The 26031-nt window shown below is 38.8% G+C and overlaps 1 protein-coding gene across 1 annotated transcript in view; it reads right to left on the bottom strand.

The window, feature by feature from the left end:
- Nucleotides 1-26031, bottom strand: part of agbl4 (AGBL carboxypeptidase 4) — a 503648-nt gene that overhangs the window by 242963 nt on the left and 234654 nt on the right. The gene's annotated exons all lie outside the window — the stretch shown is intronic.

Genomic DNA, 26031 nt, shown 5'->3' with positions numbered 1-26031 from the left:
TACAATTTCATTTGATTCAAGATGATTAAATTAGATCTGATTCAAGAAGATTCAATTAAATTCGAGAAGATTAAATTCAATTCAAGAAGAAAAGATTACATTTGATTTGATTCGATTAAAAATTATTTGATTCAATACAAGAAGAGAAGACTTGAAAAGATTAGATTCAAGAAGATTCGATTCGAGAAGATTAGATTAGAGACGAGAAGATTAGATTCAATTTGAGAAAAAAAGATTTGATTCAAGAAGAGAAGATTCGATCTGAGAAGAAAGAATTTGATTCATGAAGAGAAGATTTGATTTGAGAAGAGAAGATTCAATCCAATTCAATTTGATTAGAGTAGATTTGAGAAGAGAAGATTTGATTCAATTCGATTTGATAAGATAACAAAAGGTTACATTTGATTTGATTTGATTCAATTAGTAAAGATAAGAGAAGTAGGAAACTTGCAGGTCGATCAATGTGAAATGTGACTCCACTGTCCCCTGTAGTCACTCACATTACTGCTGTTTCTTTTCCCCTCTCTCTCATCTGAAAAAATAAAAAAGTTGTTTTAACTGAGCTGCATTTGGGGGAGGGGCCATAGACACTTGAACCTGAATATTTAATTAGATAGGACTGGGCAGGCCCGGGCAAGGTATGGTTTATGAGCATATATAGTAGTTGTTTTTAATTGCTAAGGGTTAACGTTATGTTTAAAGTTCTGTGTAGGGTTATCAATGCTGTGTTGCATTAATAATGGTGTATTAATTTACTACACCATCATGGAGATTAGTGTTCATTCTAGCTAACATAAACCTTGCTCTCACCAATTAAATCATTCTTCCTAAACATGAGCTACTTATATGTACATATACTAACAAATCTGTAAACTGTGGTTTACAAGTAACACTGCCATTATTAGCAGTTTTTTAAATGCTCTATGGTAAGAAAATACTCAAATTAATTTGAAGGCATAATGTGTTCATTTTAATTAACTAAAATGAACATGATTAGATCTGGTTGGATTTACTCACTTTACATAATATAAGTGTGCTGTTATAATAATAAAAAACAATGAACATGTTCAAATCATTATATACACCGAACAGCCACAACATTAAAACCACCTATTATTGTGTAGGTCCCCCTCATGCCACCAAAACAGCGCCAATTCGCAGAGTAGCATTCTGAAATGCAATTCTTCTCACCACAATTTTAGAGAGCAGTTATCTGAGTTACCGCAGATTTTGTCAGTTCAAACCAGTCTGGCCATTCTCTGTTAACCTCTCTCATCAACAAGGCATTTCCGCAGAACTGCCGCTCACTGTACTTTTTTTTTTTTTTTGGGGTAGATTCTAGAGACTGTTGTGTTTGAAAATCCCAGGAGATCAGCAGTTACAGAAATACTCAAACCAGCCCGTCTGGCACCAACAAAAGAATTTAATAACATCGAAAAGCCATTTTTCAGTGTACCCTCTAAAAATATATATAAAAAACTAACAAACATATATCACCAAAGTATACAGTAGCTAAGTAAACACTTAGTAACACTAAGTAAACAAAATTTAAATCTGCACGACTCAATGTCAGTCTTGGAGACAATGTTATGTAAAAAACAATTAACCTTATCATCACCAACAAAGTCAAGACAGCTTTCTTCCACAATATACTCACACGCACCTTCACTAACACACTCATCATAACCACACAAGCAAACCTTTTTCATAATATCTATCACACATTCAAACATGCAAACCGACAGCGGCAATTCTCACACATAGATGTTCAAACATTGAACATCTACGTGTTTCCCAATTACTCAACACATTACCCAATTCTAGTGAGTCTCACTCTAAAAATCTACTAATCTACTATCTCTATTAAACATAATTTTTTTTTTTTTTTTACAGATACAGCCAAACTTGTGAATCTGTGCATGTATGTAAAGTATGTGTGTGTGTGTATGTGTCAGATGGCCAGGTTTTACTGCAGTATTTGGCCTGTGTTTGAGTGAGGTTGGGTTCAGGACCCACATCTGTTTAGAGTGCACTCTGAGTTCCCTGCCAACCAGACATTAGTGCATGCACACACACCTCTCCCCTCACAGGGTTAATGAAACACCGACACCTCACTTTATTTTTTTATTTATCTGTTCGGGCATTATCCCGGTTCCTCTCCAGCATTTGACCTTGTTGGCTACCGGGCGAGTCGTGGCTATTGATTTTAATTACCCAGCGGGAATTTACTGCTCACCTTTCCCGCACCGCTGCGCCGCTATTGGCCAGAGAAAATAGCTTTGTGTGTTGCTCCTCTGTTGATAGAGAGAGAGAGCTTGGTGAATCTTGGACCTGCTGGGCAGTTTTCTATCTTTGCTGCAATGTGTGTTCTTTCTCTCTATCATTCTCTCTTTCTCGTTGTGGCTGCAGGTAATTTGTTTTATCTAAATGATAGTGCCCCATGCCTCCCTGTGTTGGTGTATGTGTTACAGTGTCCCCATTCCCAAACACATTTATCTCACTGTGTGTCTGAGGTGGGAAAAACCTGAACACACATGACTTAAAATTTCAGTTATGCCCATGTCCTGCCCCCAACCGCATGGAACACACACACAGTGTGCTGTCACTCTCAGAATCTCCTTTTATTTACAGAAAAGTTCACCACCTGCAGCTCAAGGTCATCAACTTAAAAAATGGGAGAGCTTTTCACAAGTTGTTAAAGAAAGTGCAAAGAAATCAAAGTTTCATCGACTCGAGTGGGCAGAGCTATCACTGGCTAGCAGCTAGCGGTTGCATTTCTATTCTCATCAGAACAAAAATGCTGTTTCTGTGTGTGTGTGTGTGTATGCTGTTAGCTAAACGGCTGGGTCCGAACCGAGGTGTCATTCTCCATCTCAGTGCTTTTCATATCCTTTAGCAGGAACACAACGGGGCCTTTGATGCCACAACGGCTGTCGGTTTCTCTCTGAAGGGAACTAGGGGGAAAATTGCTAGCTTTCATACAGAGCGGGACATCTTGTCTATATTCTCAAATCAATCAAGCGTAGAGGTCATCACAGCAGCTCTTTCTGTCTTTCTCTCTCTTTTTCACCCTCCCTTATTCTTTTAAGAGCACTGGCTGTCATCTGTTTAATGTTGTGAAGGTTAAATGGTTTCAAATATCAGCATGAAACTGTCAAGTGACCCGATTCTTCTCTTGTCCTCCTGACAAACAGAGGCAGAGCTGAAGAAGATTAAAAAAAAACCGGATCCATTACATATGTGGATATTACATTTCATCACTACATTGATACTCTGATTTTCAAAGCGATTTTGTGCAGACTCTTGTAGCATCTGGACAAATCAGACACACAATTATTCATTATTTAATGAATAAGCCAACAGATGTCTGAAGACTGTAAAATGCAATGGTCCCAGTAGACCCAGGCCAACTCCGTTATGTCTCCTCTCCCACTGATCATTATCAAGACTTTACACTGTCCTTGCTGCCACTGGACCAGCAAAGAGTGGACCCCCAGTGGCATTCCAAGCGGGGGAGGCTAACTGCATTCCAGAGCAATCTTTCCCCCATAAGAAATGTACTAAAAGCCCAGAACAAGACTTTTCTTCACTAAATTATAAATAAACTATAAATTAACATGTATATCCCCATGACAGTGTGTATAGGATCATTACTGTCTTGTAAAATGTTTTTGTACTGTATATTGTTTTATGCATGCCTTATGACAGAACTACCAGATAATGTACAATTAGTTCTGCCATGTTTCCTATCAAATGAATCCTTGTGTAACACATATACAGTATGTGGCGTATATATAAATCTGATAGCATGCATTGAATGCTTGCTATATTAATCAGAGCATAAAGGGGCACACATTAACAACTTACCCCCTAATCATGGAAATGATTCAGCTTCCAAACAAAGAAACATTTCCAGCTTGGAAATTGCACATTTCTCATTGGTCAAGCCAGACTCGAGAGGAGGGACCTCTCTTTCCCCTGGATCTTTCCCCTGACCCTCTACTGTTGGTTGTGCTGACCATGAGGTTACAGGCTAGCAGGCCTCAACACCTCAAGCCATGTGCAACTACCTTGACCATCGACTAAAGGAACCATCAAGCCTTTCTCCTCCTCTCTCAACAGCCAAGGCAATTGCAATTATTGTACCAGTAACTAACTGAACTTAGTTTTAGTATAAGATGAAAACCCCTTGTAACAAAGGTGCTTTTAAATTAAGAGATCGATGATTCTCTCAGATGGTCAAAATTACTATTTTCATAACTACATTTCCCCTATTCTGTTAATTTTATTTTCATTCTTCCCTTTCCCATGTATGAGTGATTTGTGTGTATGTTTTTGTTTAGATTAGTTATGTGTTCGTATTTTAGTTAAATAAACTTTTGTGTACATGTGATTATGGTCTGCTTGTAAATCATTGTAAATGTAACGATTCGATCTCAGCTACATGCTATGAAAGAGTTATTTTTGTGTGGCCACGAAAAATATCCTTTCTGAGAATTGATAGATGATCAATACTGAGTGTTCGCTGGACGAACAGATAAATTGATTGTAATATTAATTCAGCTACATCAAGTTATATTTCTATTTTTAGTTCACATTCTATTAACCGATCCAAATGTTCATATTTAATTATAACGAGTTATGATTAATTATTCATGTTTCCCTTTTAAAGATATTTTTGACTGTGGTATATTTTGATAAATAATCTCATTAATAATATTACTCCAATAAGAGAATTAATCATAATTCTCTTATTAAAGCTAATTCCCTACAGTAGAAATTGTGAGCTGATGTAACGAGACATTGTATTAACGGTGGAGAATTTATTCAGACAAATAATCTAGTTATTTATCATTTATCTAAATTATAACGGTTGTCAAAAGCGACTGATTCCATTATAAATTTCCTTACATAGTAATGTAGAAATAAGACCGTTTAATTTAATTCCTTCACAAATCACTGGTTTTGGTTGCTATGGCGATGAAAGTTCAAGGGAAGTCCTAAAGAGACTCTTCTGGGGCAATCTACCGCACATGTGCAACCTGCTGACGCCATATTGTAAACACAGTACAGCTAAAGCTAATAGCATAACACAACACGGCCAAACTAACCAGTTATCAAACTTTCATTGAAATCCCTAAATACGCTACTCTCTTTTGACTTGTATATGGGGCTAGATCGTCTAAATATTGCTTAGAGATTCCTCTTCTAATGTATTAATTGGTTTAAATTTTAAACTGTTTCTTTTCTCTCAATTTTCCACACTAATGTGAGAGGTAGAGGAAGTGGAGTGGTCCTCCAGTGATGCATCAATCATTTGGGACATGAATCAGACAGGAGAATAGTACTGGATGGCACAGTTACTAAGCAACCTCACTTGCTTTGTGGTTGAGCTGTCCGTGTGTAATGGTATGTTTGAAATAAGGGGTTTTTGGTGTTTGAATTGGCTGTATGATTCTCTAAATGGTGAAGAGCATTAAAGAGCATAAATATGGTGGATCTGAGATAGGAGAACAAAACCACACATGGAGCTTGGGCCCATGTTAGCCAACGTGGGGACACAGGAAGTATAGGGGACAAGTGGAGAGATTTTGTAGATCAAAAGAAATTACTCATAAGATACATTTGTTCAGATCTGGGATACACTAATCACATTGTATGTTTTGCGCTGTAGATTCAAAAGAACAGCTAATAAGGGTCATTTTTTGGGGATTTGGACTGCACTGGTTGTACTGTATGTTTTGAGTTGTGGATTCAAAAGAATCGGCTCATAAGATTAATTTGTACGGGAATCGGACTACACTGGTCATGCTTGTATGTTATGTGCTGTATATTCAAAAGAACCTGCTAATAATAATACTTCATTCAGGAATCGGACTACACTGGACAAGCTGTATGTTTCGCAGTGCTGATTTAATAGCGGAGTTGCAATATCACTGAATAATAGTTCAGGAAACAGGGAGTATTTTACCATGTGTCCATTTGGTTCCATGTTAAAAAAAAATAAAAAATAACAAATGGAACCAGTTCTGAATACACACACACACACACACACACACACACACACACACACACACACACACACACACACACACACACACACGTAGTGTTTCCATGTTTTATGGGGACTTTCCATAGACATAATGGTTTTTATACTGTACAAACTTTATATTCTATCCCCTAAACCTAACCCTACCCCTAAACCTAACCCTCACAGAAAATTTCTGCATTTTTACATTTTCAAAAAACATAATTTAGTATGATTTATAAGCTGTTTTCCTCATGGGGACCGACAAAATGTCCCCACAAGGTCAAAAATTTCGGGTTTTACTATCCTTATGGGGACATTTGGTCCCCACAAAGTGATAAATACACGCTCACACACACACACACACACACACACACACACACACACACACACACACACACACACACACACACACACACACACACACACACACACACACACACACATTTATATTATTAAGTCATTCAGTGAAGGCAACAGTACTGAAGGGGGCTATTAGTATTTATTATGGTACACCATTTTATTTGACTGTTTTAAGTGAGTCTGAAGGGGTTAAATATTTTAAATAAGCAGTGGCAGATTAACTCTATCATAAGCGAAGTCTATCGTGGTCCATTACCTTCACTAAATTGAGAGGCATAGCTGAATTTTAGCTTAAGTGTTTATGAAATCTGCAGAATAGTACAATCTTTTTTATATTGAGTGGAATCATGGTGGAACATGCTAAGTGTGTGCACTAAGCACAGCAACACACACACTTTCGTGTTAGGTTCTGAGCTGCAGTGCTCTTCACAAGCGCAGGGGGAGACGTGTAATATTAGAGCTAAGAGCCCTGGCCATCACACAGCCTTCACAGCTCGTAAATCATCCACTCATTACAGCTCACATCATAAACTTACGCTCCTGAGAGAGAGAGAAAGAGACAAACTCTCTGGCTAATATATTCCAACCTAGTGTTCTTTACGACTGCTGCCCAACGGAAAGAGCGTCCTGGGCACCTCTGGGGTGATATTGTGCGGATAATGCCAGAAAATCTGAACGGCAGTGGGGACATTCAACCACACGTTGGTCTACCTTAAAAAAAAAATAAAAAAGGAGAATATATGGATATTCCCAAATGTGTCAGTGTTCAGATTAGCAGTAAGATTAAGTGGTCTGCGTACAGGAGCGCTGGAGAGATTTGGAACTTTACTACTGAACAATGTACAGGGGAACTGTGTAAAAGCAGAAAGTTGCACCAAAGGCTATAAAGGCTAAACGGTAAGTGGTTAATCAATACGGCACCTCTGCATGGGTTACAATAATGCTGTGCTGGACAGTACAAACATATCCTGACATAGCAAAGAGCGGGCCCTTTCATTATGCTTGAAGCCCAGGACACACTATGAGACCTGGTAAAACTTGTTTGGCAGGATTTGTTCACTGCATTTCTCTTAATGGTGGATCGTTTCCTTTCAGGATCAAAGTAGTTATTCACCAAAAATTCCTCAAATAAACATGATTTTTTTTAAATAACTGAAGATACTGTAAATAACGCAGACTGGTGGCTTTAGCAGAATCATATACCATCGATTAGCAATCTCAAAGCTCATGGTCTCTCTTTAAAGGTTTAAAAGTTATTGATAAAATTCTATTCTCCTATGTAGAAATTGAATGGGATTTTCACTTCCGGAACCAAATTGTTGCACTCTATAGAGGCAAATGCATGAAAATGCAGTGGCACTAAATAAATTGCAAACAAACAAATCAAAAATTTAAAAACAAACAAACAAACATATAACTCTGCACATATTTTCATTATGAATCAACTTAAAGAGCCTAGAGCTGCAATTGCAGACACTCACAAGCAAACACACATGGAAAATTGCTCGTGTGCACGGTCATCAGTATTACCTAACATATATATCTCTATCTAAAAGATTTATTGATTAGCAGTGGTGACGAATTAACATAGCATTGGCTGATTGAAAGCACCTGCTTGCAACTGCACTGAGCTCTATGTGTCTATCTTCAGAATAGCGTACTACCACACCTTATCCCATAAGTACAGCATTTAATTCTGAACATGCCTATAAGAGTTTTTTGTATGTAGTGTATGTTTGTGTGCTCTCGCCTCGACCAGTAGATGGCTATAGATTGTGTTTAGGAAATGGTGAAAAATAATAATGAGGCAAAACATGGGCCACGCCCTGTCTGTCTGCACACAATGAGGCATGTATGTGATCTCCCTCACTCACTTAATAATGCGTCATCCCTACAATACTCCACAATACCTCAATGTGGGTCTATGTGTCCCAAGTGGCTCATCCTATCTGTAGCAGCAGCATAATGGTGTGTGAGAGAGAGTGTGTGTATAGTGATCAGGCTATAAGTAGGGGCACAGCAGTGGTAAGCAATGCTAATATAATGTGTGTGTGTGCTTGCATAAGTGTGACCCCACCATGGTAAGTAGCCGCTCTGCTGAACTGAGGGACATCTGGGGTAATTATCATTGAGCACATGAGCACTATGAACCAGCCAACATGGCGTCATACCCCCTCAAGGGGGACAGGGGCAGAAATCGCACAGGGCACACACACAAACATACACAGACTGTAGGGTGGTGGAGGCAGGTGTGCATAAGAGAAAAGAGGGTGATAACAGCCAGACAGGGTGGTGTCTAAGAGGTGCCCTGGAGTGAATGTGTGTGTGTGTGTGTATGTGTTTGTGTGACACTTTTCTGTGGTTTTGCAGACCTTTCCCCACCTGAGTACCCCTGCACTCGTGGGACATCTGAGATTATGAGGGCTCAGCTGGTGTCATTATAAATCCCATAACACAGATTCACTTATTTTAGTCTGGTCCCTATTTAATTGTTGCTTTACACTGGTTTCAATAGGCAACGGTGAAGTGTGTCATTTTTTATAACGTTAAAATACTTTCTCCTATCCGAGGCAACTACAAGTAAGCAAATCATAGGTAGACTTCCCATGAGTGCAAACATTCTGGTTCTGCGGTGAGTTCAAATTGCTCTGTTCTGGCTTAACCAGTGGTGTGGGTTTGGCCTGGGTCTACTTATTTGTATAAACAACAGCAGATGGGAGGCAGTGTTGAAGGTTTGGTGACACCTGTTTGGAAACAATCAATAGTTGTGCTTGCTAAGGCAAGGATCCCTATTACTAAAGCCATATCTAGGGACCAGATGTGCTCTTTTATTTTGGGCCAGTAAGCAAACATCTATTGTAGCAACCACCCAAACACACTAGCAACCATATAACAACACACTTAAAACCACCTAAAACCAACTAGAATTTAGCACTAGCAAAAAACACGTACTTTTTCTTCAGAATATACAGTAGAAGGGTCAATTACATGACCAGGGCTCGACAATAAGGACTGCAAGTGTGAGAGAGGTTTGGGCCAGTTGCTACCACTGTCAATTGCCCGATCGGTGAGTGCTGCATTTATAACGCTAGTGTTAGTAGACAACGAGCGAGAGAGCACAAAAAAGTCTTCTAACCGAGCACTCGGAGACGAAAGAGCATGATTATATTTAGCTTGCAATGATGCATGAGTGCATAATATACTGGAAGCTGTGAGGAACAGTCTCGTAATTAGACTTGTTTCAGCCTCTGTGCTTTATCAATGGTTTAATGACTCAAAACACATGAAAGATGTTGATTTGCTGCCACCTAAGTTTGATTTACAGAAATGGTTTTCCAAATGAATCGGTTCACTGGTTGTCCTTCTTTGGACCACTTTTGGTAGATACTAATCACTGTGTACCAGGAACATGCCACAAGACCTGTTGTTTTGGAGATGCTCTGACCCAGTCGTCTAGCCATCACAATTCGGTCCTTGTCAAAGTTGCTTAGATCCTTACGCTTGCCCATTTTTCCTGCTACGAACACATGAAATTCAAGAACTGACTGTTCACTTGCTGCTTAATATATCCCACCCCTTGACAGGTGCCATTGTAATGAGATAATAAATGTTATTCACTTCACCTGCCTTTCACCTGGTTTTAAGGTTGTGGCTGATGTAAGTAATAGCATTACTACTAGTTTTAGTAAGGGTCACTTTATTACTTCAGATCAAATGTGTAAACAAGAAAACACAACATCAAAGCCTGAGATCATGATTATAGTTCTTAGTGAGAAATAAAAATTTCAAATGAAAAAAAAAAAAGGAAAGAAGAACAGGGGCTGCTCTGATTCAGGTGTGCAATCTCTTTGCCCTCCCTCTCTCTTTCTCCTATGGGATGGCTGAAATGTGTTGGCTGACTGCATCAGCAGAGTAGATGGAGTGGACCCAGGGAGACAGCCTGGCGCCTGTTTGTGCTCCATCTCTACAACACACGCACACACACACACACACACACACTGATGGAAATGGAAAGATTAAAAAAAAAAAACAGTGGGATGTGAGTCGATGGCAGAGATTCAAGCTGAAATCCATCCACATTAGCTCTATTAGATGTGGGCATCAGCACCACGTTGAGATCGAACAGAAGGCAGCAGCATCTATGGGTATGGCCCGCTGGCTAATGTAACCCAGGCAGTATTGGTGTTAGGATGCTGAAAGCAGACAGAGGCTCTGTCCCAATACCCACACTTGCGGTCTGGGCCACATGAGTGCACGTTCACACGACAGGAAGAAAGTGTTCAAGACTGTCCCATGTCTAAAACATGCAAAAGATCAGTGCACTTAACCCACACTAAATCCACACCAGCGCAAATACAGCTTCAGAGCGGTCTTTCAGGCTAAGTGTATTCCAGAGTTCATCAAGTTCAGGAGCCACACCGCGCCTACTCAAGTGATCAGTGTAGTTTCGCCATGATGACGTCAAGGAAATTTTTTAAAAAAATATTTCAGTTATTTATTATAATCAGTTTATTTTAGTATAAATGAATATGGACAGTGGGTCCATTCAGAATAGGCTTTCTACCGCCGTGATCACCGTGTAAATGAGTCATGAGCAGCTTTAAAGGGTGCTAACGGCAGTAGAAAGCCTATTCTGAATGGACCCACTGTAAGGCGTGCCATGATAAAGCGATATCTCATCCATACAAATCTGAGATTTTGTCTGAGCCATCTATTAATGCAACAAGCGACAGGACATTTTGTTGGTGGATTGGGTTCTATTTCTGTAGTGAGATCAGTGACATATCATTGGCCCAAGATTCTGCCCAATATTCCACTACACATGCTGTACTGTATGTTAAACATCAAATATATTATATGATATTAAACATATTATTAAAAATAAGTTATGTTCTGATTGGCTGTGAATGTTTGGCACCACACAATATTTTCACATTCAGAATCAGAAGATAGACAAATTGTGTATTTCTGGAAACCTCAAAATTCATATTGTTATGGCAGCGTGCAACTTCCTTCACTGTTCAACCCAGTTTTTACTGCTAATGAAAATTTAAACAAAATGAAAAACAATTCAGTAACTGAAAAAATAAATAAAAGAAATAATACTAAAAAAAAACACAACTGAAATAGATTTTCATGACTTCTAGATTTCTAGATTAATTTTAAATGTATATTTTGTACATTATACACTTAATATACACAATATATTACAATTTGAAACAAAATACTGTGAATATAAACCATTAAAACCTGCCCTAAATATGAACATACAATACCACTAGATAGCGGTAACATTACGGCCCTGAAGTTTAATGGCATTAAAAATATTTCAATGACATTAATACACAAAAACTGGGGGGCCTGGGTAGCTCAGTAAGACGCTGACTACTACACCTGGAGTCGCAAGTTCGAATCCAGGGCATTCTAAGTGACTCCTGTCAGGCTTCCTAAGCAACCAATTGGCCCGGTTGCTAAGGTGGGTAGAGTCACTTTGGGTTAACCTCATCGTGGTCGTTATAACATGGTCCTCACTCTCGGTGGGGAGCGTGGTGAGTTGTGCGTGGATGCTGCGGAGGATAGTGTGAAGCCTCCACGCGTACTAGGTGTCTGCGGTAACGCGCTCAACAAGCCACATGATAAGATGCATGGATTGAGGCAACTGAGATTCGCCCTCCGCCACCCGGATTGAGGCGAGTCACTACGCCACCACGAGGACTTAGAGCACATTGAGAATTGGGCATGCCAATTTGGGGAGAAAAGAAGAAAATCCAAATAAATAAACACAAATCTAAAATAAAAAGTTAATATACCATAAGACTAAACTAAAACAAGAAAACATTGAAAAGAAATCAATGCCTAAAACATGACTAAAAGTATCAGTCATAGAGAGAAAATGAAAACAAAACTAAATTGAAAGGACAAACTGAATATAAAAAAGTAAAAGTAAAAACATAATTAAAAATCTAAACTATAATAACTCTGGACTCCCAAATACACAAAAAATGCACACAAATCTATACATCATTCAACTCTGTAATTAACTTATCATTCCAGCTATAAACTAGAAATTCACCTGCCTAGAACTAGTAAAATACACAAATTTAGATGGCAAGCACCAGTAATATAAAATTAATTACACTGCCAAATTCGAAGTGCTCTATTTGAATCTTTAAAGCAACCCATTTTTGCATTTGTCAGGGCCTCGTCTTCATACTCTCTCTCTTGCATGCTGTCCAGATCAGTAAACCATCTGTCCCTGGGGGGCGTCCCTGCCTGACGCAGCTTGCCAGCCTGTCTGACCACATCCCCACTGGCAAGAGTGCCAGCTGCAAGTTTGCTCCCTGCATCTCTGTCTTACTCTCTCTTTCTTTAACCCCATCCCCTTCACTTTTGGTGCCCACAGTCAGACTGGTGTCTCCAGATGCCCGGGGAGGGGGGTTTGGGAGGGTACGCTGCTTCTTAGACAGCAGATGCCAATTATATTCCCCGCCACAGGCTCACAGAGGGTGGGTGTGTGTGTGTGCGTGTGTTTGAAAGGGCAAAGGGGAAATGGTTGTGAGATATTTGTGCACTTATGTATTAGTGTGTGAGTGTGTTTGGAAGGATATTTGTGAGTGGACATGGTATTGACTGAAGTTGACAGATAGATAAACAGACAGACAGACAGCACTCCTTCATGCTCAACTCTTCCCCTGTGCTCTTGGCTGGTCCCAGAGCGCCACATGCCCCCATTGAACCTCTGAAACATCTCAATTACACCCAGAGAAAGAAAAGATCAACCAGCCAGCCATGTCCATCTTAGTCCCGCTTGAAACAAACAAGACACAGAATTCTGCCCAACCATCTAATTTAGTTTTAAACTTCATTATAAAGCAATGTTGGGCATAGAATTCATATAATTTCATAGAAACTATTTTGAATCAAACAATTAAATGTACTATGTTGTCCACCCCATGTATGAAACCTAAGCTGCAAAAATGGGTTATTCAGAAATCATATATTTATTGTATATGTACAATATATGATGTCACAACCATGAGCATATTAACATAAGGCAACCCACATTTACATTTAATGGCTATACACGCTGACATTTCTGAGTTTGGAACACAGAAGAAAGCAACAAATAGGCAGCAAATAGAATTTATGTGTTCCCATTTGCTCTAACAGCAAATGACAAAAAAAAAACACCTATTACGTTTCCACAATTTTACAAAAGAAGAAAAATAGAGAGAGATATATTCTTCTAAATATCTTTGTTTGTGTTCTGCAGATGAAAGAAAGTCATACAGATCTGGGATGGTATGTGGGTGAGTAAAGAATTTTAATTTTTGAATGAACTATCCCTTTAAGATGATCCCATTTTTATCCAGTTTTGGGTGATCCAATCACAAGTGGTCTGCATTAAATACAGAACGGGGTCTAAAACATTTTGTGATCAGATAAAACATTTTAAAAAAGTGGCCAAAAACACATTTGACCACATCGCATTTTAGGTGTGAATGCTAATCTGTCCTGAATGCATTCCAGACAGCAGTGATGAACCACCACTCACCTGTCAAACAACTGCTGTGCTTTGCCGGTTACGTGCTGCTTAAAAAGGAAAAAAAAAGTCCTAAACGAAAATTTTTAAAAGGCCAATACATACACAAGCACGACAAGTTCACAGATCTTCTACACTGTGTCTGATATCAAAATGCAGGGACACAGATGGGAAGCACACATATCAGAAGCTGATATAACAGATAACGGATAATTTTACTAAATGTTGCATTTGTGCTTAGATTAAATTTCAGCTCCATCTGGGAGAAACAACGTGCCGGTTTTGTTCATGCTTTCTTTGCCTTTTCTGAATTTTTTTGCAGTTTATTATTGTGCAGTAACACAATGACAGTTATTGATGTATGTTGTAATGAAATTAGAGACGCTCCCCATGAAATCTGAACACAAGTGGTCACAGGAGATGCATTTAAGCGACCAGGTGTAAACAGTGATGCGTCTCGTTGACCACATTTGATCGAGACCCATCTAAATACCAGGTGTAAATGGGTGAACTATGCTGGTACGTTGAGGTTAGCAAATCAGAACAAAGATCCTTTATAATAAAAAAAAATCAAGTGCTACAGCAAAAACAGACTGTTTAATTCTAGAGATCAAAGAGAGAGAGAGAGAGAGTGCAAAATGGAAATACAATTCTTTATGCAAATATTTTGGGATGAAATATGACTGAGTTTCCTTGGCTGTTTTTGTGAGATTGACAAAAAATTCAGAGGCTCTGTATGAGGATGTGATTTAATGGGTTTGTGTTCAGTGTAGATGAAAGTGAGAATTACATGAGGTAGAAAGAAAGATAAACAAGGAATCGGAGAGTCACAGATGTCTAGTGGAACCTCAGCAAATGTGTTTGATTGACATGTGTGAGGAGCCTGGACACAAGTGTGAAAGCAGGGGCAGCTGGGTAATGGCCAGGGATTGCCTGCACTAGACACACATTTGTTACATACGCACAGGCAAACATACTCACATATATACAAAAAGCAGTCCCTATTTATTTCTTTTTACATTTACATTTACATTTATGCATTTGGCAGACGCTTTTATCCAAAGCGACTTACAGTGCACTTATTACAGGGACAATCCCCCCGGAACAACCTGGAGTTAAGTGCCTTGCTCAAGGACACAATGGTGGTGGCCATGGGGTTAGAACCAGCGACCATCTGATTAACAGCCCTGTGCTTTAGCCACTACGCCACCACCACACTTTTTATGAAATGCACATTTTCATATTTACTTTTACTAGGTTAAAGTCAAAACCGTCCATTAAAGACCCATGCAATGGGTTAATGAGACCAGTTTTCTTCCATTTATTGATGCATTTCCTTTTGAAACAGGAAGTTTGGATGGGACATATCAAAGGGACTGTAATTTTTATTAACTAGCCAATAGGCTTTGGTTACGTTACTGCCATGAACTATATTTGTACATTTATAAATCTGCTAAAAATACAATTTGTCAATGTTTAGGACTGGCCTATAGCATATAGATGGCCTCAAAGCTAACAGACATAAAACTCCACTTTTGTTTTCATTGGGTCTTAAAGTGCAGTATACACTCACTTAAAGGATTATCAGGAACACCATACTAATACTGTGTTTGACCCCCTTTCGCCTTCAGAACTGCCTTAATTCTACGTGGCATTGATTCAACAAGGTGCTGAAAGCATTCTTTAGATATTGATAGGATAACATCTTGCAGTTGATGGAGATTTGTGGGATGCACATCCAGGGCACGAAGCTCCCGTTCCACCACATCCCAAAGATGCTCTATTGGGTTGAGATCTGGTGACTGTGGGGGCCATTTTAGTACAGTGAACTCATTGTCATGTTCAAGAAACCAATTTGAAATGATTCGAGCTTTGTGACATGGTGCATTATCCTGCTGGAAGTAGCCATCAGAGGATGGGTACATGGTGGCCATAAAGGGATGGACATGGTCAGAAACAATGCTCAGGTAGGCCGTGGCATTTAAACGATGCCCAATTGGCAGTAAGGGGCCTAAAGTGTGCCAAGAAAACATCCCCCACACCATTACACCACCACCACCAGCCTGCACAGTGGTAACAAGGCATGATGGATCCATGTTCTCATTCTGTTTACGGCAAATTCTGACTCTACCATCTGAATGTCTCAACAGAAATCGAGACTCATCAGACCAGGCAACATTTTTTCAGTCTTCAACTGTCCAATTTTGGTGAGCTCTTGCAAATTGTAGCCTCTTTTTCCTATTTGTAGTGGAGATGAGTGGTACCCGGTGGGGTCTTCTGCTGTTGTAGCCCATCCGCCTCAAGGTTGTGCATGTTGTGGATCACAAATGCTTTGCTGCATACTTCGGTTGTAACGAGTGGTTATTTCAGGCAAAGTTGCTCTTCTATCAGCTTGAATCAGTCGGCCCATTCTCCTCTGACCTCTAGCATCAACAAGGTATTTTCGCCCACAGGACTGCCGCATACTAGATGTTTTTCCCTTTTCACACCATTCTTTGTAAACCCTAGAAATGGTTGTGTGTGAAAATCCCAGTAACTGAGCAGATTGTGAAATACTCAGACCGGCACGTCTGGCACCAACAACCATGCCACGCTCAAAATTGCTTAAATCACCTTTCTTTCCCATTCTGACATTCAGTTTGGAGTTCAGGAGATTGTCTTGACCAGGACCACACCCCTAAATGCATTGAAGCAACTGCCATGTGATTGGTTGATTAGATAATTGCATTAATGAGAAATTGAACAGGTGTTCCTAATAATCCTTTAGGTGAGTGTATATCAAACTGCACTTATATCAAAACAGGAAATTCTAAAGTGAGAGTTAAAAGGAGATGATAAGCAGAATGTTCAGTCACCATTCACTTGCATCTTTTTTTTCAATACGCTGAAAGGGAATGGTGACTGAGACTAACATTCTGCCTAACATATTGTTATGTTTCACAGAAGTCAAATGGGGTTGGAACAACATTAGGGTGAATGAATGGTGAAAGAATTTTCATTTTTGGGTGAACTGTCTCTTAAGAACCCTAATGAAGTGGAAACAATACAAACTGGTAAATTATGGAGATCATTGGTAGTAGTAGATTAGTAAAGTAGATTGTAATTCTTCCTCTATGGGCTCAATGGAGGACGTTGTGTGCTCATTAATTTCTGCTTGAGAGATTAAAATGGCAACTTCCTCTCAATCTGTCTCTCATTCTTGTATTAAATGAGTGACATATTACTACTTATGGAGGAGAGAGAGAACTTTGTCTGCAAAAAGGGAAGGAGACCTGGGAACTGCGGCACTATGCAGTAAAGGTAAATCACTCTACAAAGCCATTTACCCATATAGCACCTCTGCATGCAAATTCATAATGCTCCTCTCTGCACGCTGGGCAGGTACGTGCCCGGGCTGAATGGGTTTTGACTGCGTATAACCTCTCTTCTAGATGAAAAGTACACCCTGAACAGCCAAGCATCTGCTAAGAGTCTGTGCGATTGATGAGGCTGATGCAGCAGGGATCGAAACTGCTTATAAAGTCAACAGCATTAGTTTTCTGTTGAAACACAAGAACACCATAAACCTTATTTGTATTAGCAGAATCAGACTAATGCATGGATTTTGTTTCGTAGAGGTTGCATATATCGTTTGTAGAGTTACACAATGTTTTGTTAGTGATATGTTCACATTCACGCCAACAAGATCATTAGACTAAATATTTTTGATGTTGCATCTCAAGTTTTTCACTTTGTGCCGTGAAACTATTCTTAAAAGTAATTAAGCATGAGGGGAAAATTTTTTTAATTATCCTTAAGTATTTTAAGAGAAAAAAAATTGCAGAAATATTTTTGTCACCTCTCTGGTAGATGTTAAAAACATTGCTTGCTGATTCTGAGCAGCGGAGCATTTTGTAAATCACAAATAGTTGATTATTAATCATTTCTGACCTGTTGTGCTCAAAAGCACAGACTAATTAAGCATATAAGGCCCTTAATCTCCAACAATGGTGCAGTGCTATGGCTGGGTTTGATAACACAGACTTAATTCTAATATGACTCATTAATACACAACCTATTCCTCCATTCTGCCTACAGAATAAGCTGATGGATAGCTAGCCATCCTTGACATTTAGCATAATCAAGAAATTAGGCCTCATTATAAAAAACATAAACCTATTCTCATTCCAATAGTAGCCATGCGCTGTTTCCGCCACACACCTCTCAAAACAGACCACCATGGTTACTACAGGAGCCGCAAATCCTGTGTGGCTACATATCACTGGTGTAAACTACATGCAAACAACCATTATCTCTCCATAATGGTAAAGAGTTCAAAGTGCATACTTGAGAAACTCACAAATCAATACTAAAGGCTTTCATGGTTGCTCTTAATGAAGGTAAAGGGCCATGGGAAAGGGGAGAATGTGACCTTTTATGTACTCCATGCATGCATCCATTAGACTAACAGCAAATTATACATAAACGGGAAATGGGATGCATGTATCAATATCATTAATGTACTGTACGCAATTCAAAGACAGCTCTAAAAAAATCAGCCTGTTATCATGAAAATTATGTGACTGTGGTGACAGCTTTGCAAAATGACATAACGTGGTTTATAACATGTATCGCGGCAGATCTGAAGTGAAATGTCCACTGGGTGGCGCTAAAAGCGAGTTAAATGTTCACTCAAACAGATAAGGTATTTAAGGTTAATGCTGTTTTGAGTTTTAAATCAACAAAACCTCCCTCCCTACCCGAAACCTTAAACCTAACCAATAGTGACATAAAAGCAAATGTGAGATGAAAACATGACACTTTTGGTTCACATGTGTCAAATACAGTGCTCTTCGAGACTGGTGTCCCAGTCCTTTGCAACGCTCTATAAGTTCAGCTACCACACAACATAATCAGAAACAATATTTAATATGACATGAACGAAATCAACCCATGTATTTTTTATGTATTTTTAATGTTTTGTCGGCTATACTGACTATATGGCATCAAATTAAATACAACGTCTACTCTGACTAAAAGTCCAAAAAGTTGATTGAAAAAGAAACCTACTGGGAAATGTTTATTGGATGTTGTTTATTACTTCATACGAGGAAAAATGCTCTCTGATTGCTTCTCAGAGTTGTGAGTCACCTGTTCTCTGAGGAGAGAAGCGATCGGAGCTCTTGTTAATCTGAAAATATGTTTGGGATATTCGTTCCTTCTGTACACTTCACTACTCACCCCAACCCGAGCTATAAGCTCCAACACTGGCAGGAAATAGCATTCAGCCAGAACGGAGATAAAACATAATGCAAAAATGTCACTCTGTCTGGCCTTGTCATCCACCATGTTATCCCTCCTTCCCACAGGTCTGTCACTCTGTGTCTAAACCCTCCCATTTCTCATTTCCTTTGAGGAAAGAAAGAACAGGACCCCCAAAATGAATAATGAAAGATTGGCATCAATGTTTTATGAAGTAGCCACCATATTATTTTGAAGGAAGGCAGGGATTAATGAAAATATCACTTATTTATTTGTGTCTAGAGGAAAGAGAGAGTGTGTGAAGGAGAGAAAGAGAGAGAGTGTACAGCATTAGTGGATCCACTGGAAGACTTTGGGCTATATGGTGACCACACACCCCGCTCACAAACCTACTGAGATCTTCCATACATAACACAGAACTCTAATGGGCACCGGTGATCTTCATAAAAAAATCAACCGCAGGTCAATGAGACAGATTCATTCAGTTGGAGGGGATGGAAACTCAAGCTTATTAAAAAAGGACCCAAGACGAATGAATTATTCTTACTGATTCTAAAATCTGATCTTAAATCAGATTTACTCGAGTCTTAGGGAAACCTATGAGGGTTTAAAAAAAAAAAAAATCAGAGGATACCACATATCAACCCAGCCACATACATACAACCACAACACAGGTGAATCTCACTAAAACTGTGAAGAATAGGTCATATTTCACAACAAAATTATTATTATCATTATTATTTTGTGTCTTGTAGAACATGTTTCCTAGATAATATAGAGTAACTTATATTAATTTAAGCAGATTAGCACATTTAACATTTATAGTCTTTCTCTTACGGGAAAAGAAAAAAAAATATTGATGTACTGTATAATTTTGCACTACGCAGATTTGATCTCTAGAATGAGAATGTATCTTCACGTAAAAACTCCTGCAAGTGATTTGCAAGTAGCAAATCATGGTTCATGGCTGTGATGTAAAAGCCACTGACTTTTAAGGGGATGAGCCCTCCTATGTTAGGAAATGCATCAACACAGGAAATAAAAAATTTCATGCAGGGTCTTGAAGCCTGTCTTAAGGCCGGTAAGATTTTTTACATTATAAAATAATTTTCCTGAAATTGTATATATACAAAAAAAATAAAAATAAATTCTATATATATATATATATATATATATATATATATATATATATATATATATATATATATATATATATATATATATATTATTATTATTATTATTATTATTATTAAAATTTTTATTGTATTTTTTATTTGCTGTGTACCGCATGGTAGAATTTGTTGTAATGCCTTATTAATAAATAAAATATTAAATAGAAGTTGTTAAATAAATAATAATACTAAAAACATTGTTTTATAGCATTTTTGTTATTTTCTGGTATTTCACTTAATGGTAATCATTATTAAGAACAATGGGAATTACCAGAAAACTGAAAAGTAAAACGTTTGGCCACTTTATGGTAATTTGAGGGGTGAAATGTGCTTAATCGTCATAAAAAAAAAGTCACAATGTAAAAAAAAACCAACAACAAAAAAAAATCATATAAAAGTCTTAAATAACTTCTAGGTCTCAGTATCTTTATACAAAACATACCTTCTTTTTCTCTTTCTTTCTTTAGATATTTATAGGGTATAATGCAATCTGGACATGTTTTTGTGAGATTCACCACACAGAGAAAGCCCCAGGAGTGGTATATGTTTGTGTGTGTGTGTGTGTGTGTGTGTGTGTGTGTGTGTGTGGGTGTGTGTTTGTGGGGCACCAGGCCTAAGATCAAACAGACAGAACATTCAAACAGAGCAGGTGCCTCTGCCACATTCACTCAGTGTAACACATATCTGTAATACCCCACACCTGAGCTTGACAAACACATGCACAAGCACACACAATGATCACAGCTGAGCCTGCGCTACCGCAGTCGCTGACTATGTCTGGCCGCTGTCCCGTCCCGCTCCCCAGCAGAGCGACTACAGCACTGCCATTCTTCAATGTCTACTTATGACTTCCTGCATGCACAGGGTGACTTTCATTTAAACCCACTGCATGCTTTGCTCTGCATTGAACCAAACAGAAATATGGAATATGGGTGGACTGTTATGCCAAGTTAGCTCTTACTATGTAAAAAATTACAGTTCACAACTGGAAAATAGAGAACAGAGAGTTCGTGACCACAATTTTTCTTCGCCGTTCGGAGCCAGACACACGTAACTTGAAAACGCTTTAGAGTATTCTCCCCTACTCTCATAGTGCACTCATGCACACACAATCACACAGTAGAATTCATGTCCAGCAGTGTTTTTAATCTTCATTCTGTGGTTGTTCGAGCTTTGTCTGGGCCTGGGTCCCTGTGTTAGTTCTGCAGCACTCTGGTATGTGTTAGTGTGAAAGTGTTTGGGTATGTATGCCTGTATCGGGGCTAGTTGTCACACAGGGAAGTTGTCACAAGGGCTATATATTGATAACGGTAAAATCTGAAATCAGAAGATCAAAAAAATTTATAAAATGGTGCAAATATGTGTTTTCTCTAGCAAAGATTTTGTATGTTGCACATTTTTATTGGGGAAGGATGTCTCGTGTGTTTTAAATGTCATAAATGTATACAATATATATATATATTTGTTGTTCTATTTTTGATTATTTTGTTGTTGTTGCTTCAAGAACTGTGCCTCATAATCGTTTTACTTTTTACATTTTGTTGAAAAATGCAGGAGTTTATTTAAAGAGAGGTGTGGATTTTGTTTCGCTGGTGGTGGTTGTGGTTTGACGTGTACCCACCAGTGCTCACATGAAACCCACACTAAAGGAACAATGGCAGGTTCCATTGTGACAACTTACCACATATAATGTGACAACATGCTCCATGTTTTTAATAAACCGTTTTTTTTTTTCTTCTGGGCAATATCGTTGGAAATGATTAATACTTTAGCTATTTTGAAGAAATTTTACATTGTAAACCTTATTAAAATGATATCATAAACTTTGACAGCCCTAAAACTCTATAAACCCTATAATTAACACAAAGTCAGAGTGAAAAGAAACCAAATTTCAATTAAATTCAAAAGGAAAATTGAAAATTGTCTCACTTTCTCTTTCTCCTCCTCCTGACATGCAGTCGAGTGAAAGGATTTGTTTTGGTGGCCTTGAGAGCAGAGTGCTGCATCATAAAGAGGCAGGAACGGTCAGTGCTTACCACAAGCATCCACAACAACTCAACTCTGACACTTGAATGGTTCTGTACTAACCCAATTTCTTTCTTCATGTTTTCTGAGGTGCTTCTCCAACATCAGGCTGAACCTTTCTGTGCAGGGTGAATGGTCACTTTACTTGGTCACAGTCACTTTATAGCTGGCTGCTACCTCAATAACTGCTATGAGCATAGAACACTATCTCATAGTATTTTATGTTTACATTTGGCATTTTTAGAAACTGTCATCTTTTTGCACTACTGTGTACTAGTTGGCACTGCACTGTCTCTCACTTTGCCTATTGTCCTGTTCATTTTTAGTAATTTATTGTACCGTCCCGTATTTTTGCACACGTTTGCACATGCACTTTATAAAGGTATGTTAATTAGTCTGTGTAGTCTCATGTGGTTCTGTATTTGCCCTATGTTGATTTATGTAGCAACATGGTCCTGGAGGAACGTTGTCTCGTTTCACTGTGTACTGTACTAACTGTATATGGTTGAAAGACAATAAAAACCACTTGACACCAGTGAAATTTCAGTTAGAACATGGTATGGTATGGTATGATTACAAACCGCACCCTGCATGGATTTCTTAGCACAGATACAGTAGCTAACCATGCTCAGGACAGTGAACCATACTGCTGGAACGGCTTTAGTGATGTGGCAAAAGACGATTGGTCTTTCACTCAGTCAGTCCATTCTAATGCAGATTTTTTAGCACGATTCAGCAATATATCCATTAGGCCAGATAATGGAAATGCATTACATTTACATTTATCTAAAGCAACTCACAATGCATTCAAGGTATACATTTTATCACCTCTTGTGTTCTCTGGGAATCGAACCAATGACCTTGGCGTTGCTAGTGACAAACAGTAGTATTGAAAGGAATTACTCACACAAAAATTATAATTCTCTCGTCATTTATTCACCTTTATGTTGTCTAAAACTAGTGTAATTTTCCTTCCTCTGCGGGACACAAATTAAGATATTTTGATGGAGATATGAGGTGTTTTTGCCCATACATTGCAAGTCAATAAGGTTCAACATATTCAAGTACCAAAAATGATGGAAATGCAGCATAAAGGAAGTTTCAGAAGATCAGTTTTGGGTGAGAAACAGACCTAAATGTACCTCCTTTTTCACTATAAAATCTTGGCATCTACTGTCTCCTTGGTGACTGATCATCTGTATGTGTCACATGTGGGGAAGAGTAATCAAGCTTTAAATCATGATCGCCAAGGAGACAGCAGATGTCAAGATTTATAGAGAAAATTATGGACCGTTTTTTACCGAAAACCGATCAGATCTCTTCATAAGACATGGATAAAACCCACTAAGGTATAACCTGGAGTGGTGGTGGTGTAGTGGGCTAAAGCACATAACTGTTAAGCAGAAGGTTGTTGGTTAACTCCAGGTTGCTCCGGGGGGATTGTCCCTGTAATGAGTGCACTGTAAGTCGCTTTGGATAAAATTTTTGATAAAATAAAATTTAAACAATATGAAGAAACTGATTTCCTATAGTGAATCTGATTTCTCAGTGTTTTAGAAATTATAATAGACTCTCACTGTCTGTCTTGCAGGCATTATAGCATGTGAGCTGTGCTGGATTCACTCCATTCACATTTCTTTTTAGTTTCAGCCCCTCACCTCACCTCACACACACACACACACACACACACACACACACACACACACACACACACACACACACACACACACACACACACACACGTAGTGTTTCCATGTTTTATGGGGACTTTCCATAGACATGATGGTTTTTATACTGTACAAACTTTATATTCTATCCCCTAAACCTAACCCTACCCTTAAACCTAACCCTCACAGAAAACTTTCTGCATTTTTACATTTTCAAAAAACATAATTTAGTATGATTTATAAGCTGTTTTCCTCATGGGGACCGACAAAATGTCCCCACAAGGTCAAAAATTTCGGGTTTTACTATCCTTATGGGGACATTTGGTCCCCACAAAGTGATAAATACACGCTCACACACACACACACACACACACACACACACACACACACACACACACACACACACACACAGACACAGACACAGACACAGACACAGACACACACACACACACACACACACACACACACACACACACACACACTCTCTCTCTCTCTCTCTCTCTCTCTCTCTCTCTGTCTCTATCTCGACAGCAAGGAAGCAGTGTGATGGCACTAGGAGATCCTCTCCCTCTGGGCTCCACTCCATTTTACTTGAGATTTGAAGTGACCTTTGCGGTGCAGCTGCAGGTCTTATGATTTATGTACCCAAACAAAGAGCAGCACAGCAAATTCTAACAAGAACCGCTGTATGATACCACAGAGAAAAAGAAAGAGGGAGAAAGAGATCACAAAAGTACACAGAAAGTGAAGAAAGTGTATGAGAGCAAAATGTACAGAACTGTAGATTACAGTTACAAAGAAGAAACTGCATTAGAATTCTTGTGTTTCATTTACAGGAAAGACTAGAGAGAGCAAAACAGGAAATAAAATACATTAGCTACATTCACACAGCAGTGGAATAAGGTTGTCAGTCCTGTATTTAAGTGCTTAATGTGGTTCTCATACAGTACTGTTATTTATGAGAATGACAACCGCATTCTATGTCAGAACAGACACCCGTAAATTAAACCTGTGCTGTGTTAACAGAACTGTTCTGGACAAATAGTTGTCAGTCATGCCATATAATATGAGAGCCACCTGCACCGTACAAGTGCGTGTTTCGTGTTAATCATGAGGGTATTCGTTAACTCACGGAAACGGAGATATGAGCTGCATGTCATCTGAAGATCCAGCCACCGGAGCTGCAACACAAATTCTGCGCTCTGCACTCAGTTAAAAATGCATTAAAAGCCGCTGTCAGTTAATTTTGTTCTGATGGATAAACTCGCACCTTGATTATTTAAAAAAAATGCAGGGTCAATTGTGATAAGACATGCCAGTGTTATGGACGTCACCATGTTTGATATTTACTTTAGTCACTGTCACTATGGTTACAGGTGTTAGAGTACGGACTTGACTTTGGTTGTTCGTTCATTCAGACAGTAATAAGAATGCTACTGTAAGCTGTTGTCTGAACAGGATATTTCAAAACTCACACCTAAAAGTAAATGCTGTTGTCAGTCCCAAACATTAACTATGTGAACATAGCCAATGAGAAAGCATAAGAAATCTTTGTATTCCCTACTGGTCCACTGCATCTCACTGTCTATGAACATCATTATGCATCCTGTGTGAATCGACCCAGAGTGCAGTTTGACAGGGTCCATTGTAAGAACAGTGTTGTGTGACTATGTGCAGTTTAACTGTGGATCATGCGAGTATCATTTTGAGCTTATCTAATGGGAAGAATTGCAAATTAGACTGTAGAATTGCAATCTTGTCATCTGTTGACCATGAAAGTCTCACATTTGATGATAAAGCACGTTTTGCAAGTTACTCTGGAAAAGAGCGTCTGCTAAATGCCTTAATGTAAGTTCAAGGAGTTGAAGCTGAGGCAAGCTGAGGCAAGCTGGCATTTAGCAGTTCAATAGGTTGTGGTGTCAGTTTGGCTGGGCAATGCTTGTGGGGAGCTGAGCCTCAAGGCAAATTCCTGAGAGGGTAGCGAGGAGATGT

This window comes from Xyrauchen texanus, chromosome 27 (genome assembly GCF_025860055.1).
Source record: "Xyrauchen texanus isolate HMW12.3.18 chromosome 27, RBS_HiC_50CHRs, whole genome shotgun sequence".
NCBI lineage: Eukaryota > Metazoa > Chordata > Actinopteri > Cypriniformes > Catostomidae > Xyrauchen > Xyrauchen texanus.
This window is presented reverse-complemented; position numbering and strand designations above follow the sequence as displayed.